Source organism: Coregonus lavaretus, assembly GCF_964263955.1.
Source record: "Coregonus lavaretus genome assembly, chromosome: 8".
Classification (NCBI taxonomy): Eukaryota; Metazoa; Chordata; class Actinopteri; order Salmoniformes; family Salmonidae; genus Coregonus; species Coregonus lavaretus.
Genome location: NC_139995.1, coordinates 54,501,435 through 54,504,123, shown reverse-complemented (window position 1 = coordinate 54,504,123; position 2,689 = coordinate 54,501,435).

Here is a 2,689-nt window from a genome sequence, read left to right as displayed (position 1 = left end):
GCTTGCCTATTGTCCTGTAGCCCATCCCAGCCTTGTGCAGGTCTACAATTTTATCCCTGATGTCCTTACACAGCTCTCTGGTCTTGGCCATTGTGGAGAGGTTGGAGTCTGTTTGATTGAGTGTGTGGACAGGTGTCTTTTATACAGGTAACAAGTTCAAACAGGTACAGTTAATACAGATAATGAATGGAGAACAGGAGGGCTTCTTAAAGAAAAACGAACAGGTCTGTGAGAGCCGGAATTCTTACTGGTTGGTAGGTGATCAAATACTTATGTCATGCAATAAAATGCAAATTAATTACTTAAAAATCATACAATGTGATTTTCTGGATTTTTGTTTTAGATTCCGTCTCTCACAGTTGAAGTGTACCTATGATAAAAACTACAGACCTCTACATGCTTTGTAAGTAGGAAAACCTGCAAAATCGGCAGTGTATCAAATACTTGTTCTCCCCACTGTATATGGAGGCTTAAATATACTGATCTAGTGAGATATACATGGCGGAGACTGAATCAAGCTAGTCGTCTTGACTTCTTTCTTATCTCATTCTCGTTGGCACCAAAAGTTAAAAAAGTGTTGATAGGGGACAGAATGCGGTCGGACCATCATATAATAGGCATATACATTACTCCTACTGAATTTCCACGTAGGCGAGGATATTGGAAATGTAATCAAAGCCTATTGGATGATAATTTATTTATAATTAGAACAAAGGAATTTATAACTGACTTTTTCCAACATAACATAGGTACAGCGAATCCCCTTATTGTATGGGACACCTTTAAATGTGCCTTTAGAGGCCATGCAATTCAGTACTCATCTCGAAAACAAAAGCAATTTAGGTCAAAAGAGTTTATACTAAGAAAGGAAATAGAAAGTCTAACAGAACAGATAGATGGCAATAAAAACTGTAACATAGAGGCTCAGAATAAATTAGAGGAAAAACAAAAAGAAATGGAGAAACTTATTCAAGAAAGATCAAGTGTAATATATTATAAAAATAAAGCAAACTGGATGGAATATGGGGAAAAATGCACAAAATTCTTTTTTAATCTTCAACGTAGGAATGCTACCAAAAATAACTTAATGAAACTGGTTACAATTGACGGAGTCACCCATAATTCACCAAATGATATTTTGAAGGAAGAAACAAAGTACTTTAACCATATGTTTTCTTTTCAGTCGCCTCCATCTCCTCTAACTTAAGTTAATTGTAGAGATTTTTTTTCTATTGATAATGTCAAATTAACAGCCACACAGAAAGACTCATGTGAAGGTGAAATTACAGAGGAGGAACTTCTGGATGCAATTAAAGACTTTAAGTCCGGGAAAACTCCAGGGTTGGATGGCATACCAGTCGAGGTATACCAAACCTTTTTTGATATACTAAGAGGACCGTTATTAGCATGTTTTAACCACTCCTATGTAAATGATAGATTATCTGACACTCAAGAAGAAGGTCTGATCTCATTATTACTGAAACAGGATACAAGTGGAAAATATAAAGATCCAGTCCATTTACAAAATTGGAGGCCCCTTACACTTCAGTGTTGTGATGCAAAAATCCTAGCAAAATGTATAGCGCATAGAATTAAAAAGGTATTGTCGGATATTATTCATTCTAATCAGACAGGTTTTTTACATGGAAGATACATTGGAGATAATATAAGGCAAGTATTGGAAACAATAGAACACTATGGAAAATATGGGAAACCAGGCCTGCTATTCATAGCAGACTTCGAAAAGGCATTTGATAAAGTTCGACTGGGGTTTATATATAAATGCCTGGAGCATTTCAATTTTGGAGAATCTCTTATAAAATGGGTCAAAATCATGTATAGTAACCCTAGGTGTAAAATTGTAAATAATGGCTATTTCTCAGAAAGTTTTTAACTGTCAAGAGGAGTGAAACAAGGTTGTCCACTATCGGCATATCTATTTATTGTGGCCATCGAGATGTTAGCTATTAAAATCAGATCCAATAATAATATCAGAGGATTAGAAATACAGGGCTTAAAAACAAAGGTGTCATTGTACGCAGATGATTCATGTTTTCTTTTAAATCCACAACTAGAATCCCTCCACAGCCTCATAGAGGATCTAGATACATTTTCTAACCTCTCTGGATTACAACCAAATTATGACAAATGCACTATATTACGTATTGGATCACTAAAAAATACAATTTTTATATTACCATGTAGTTTACCAATAAAATGGTCTGATGGTGATGTGGATATACTCGGAATACATATCCCAAAGGAAATAAATGATCTCACTTCAATAAATTTTAATAGAAAGTTAGCAAAAATAGATAAGATCTTACTACCATGGAAAGGAAAATACCTGTCAATTTGTGGAAAAATCACCCTGATTAACTCTTTAGTATTATCCCAGTTGACCTATTTGCTTATGGTCTTGCCTACGCCTAGTGAACAGTTTTTTAAATTATATGAGAAAAAAATATTCAATTTTATTTGGAACGGCAAGCCAGACAAAATTAAAAGAGCATATTTATATAATGAATATGAATTCGGAGGACAGAAATGATTAAATATTAAAGCATTAGACCTATCACTAAAAGCTTCAGTCATACAAAAGTTATACTTAAATCCGAACTGGTTCTCAAGCAAATTAGTAAGATTTGTCACGATCGTCGGTGAGAGAGGAGGACCAAGGCACAGTGTT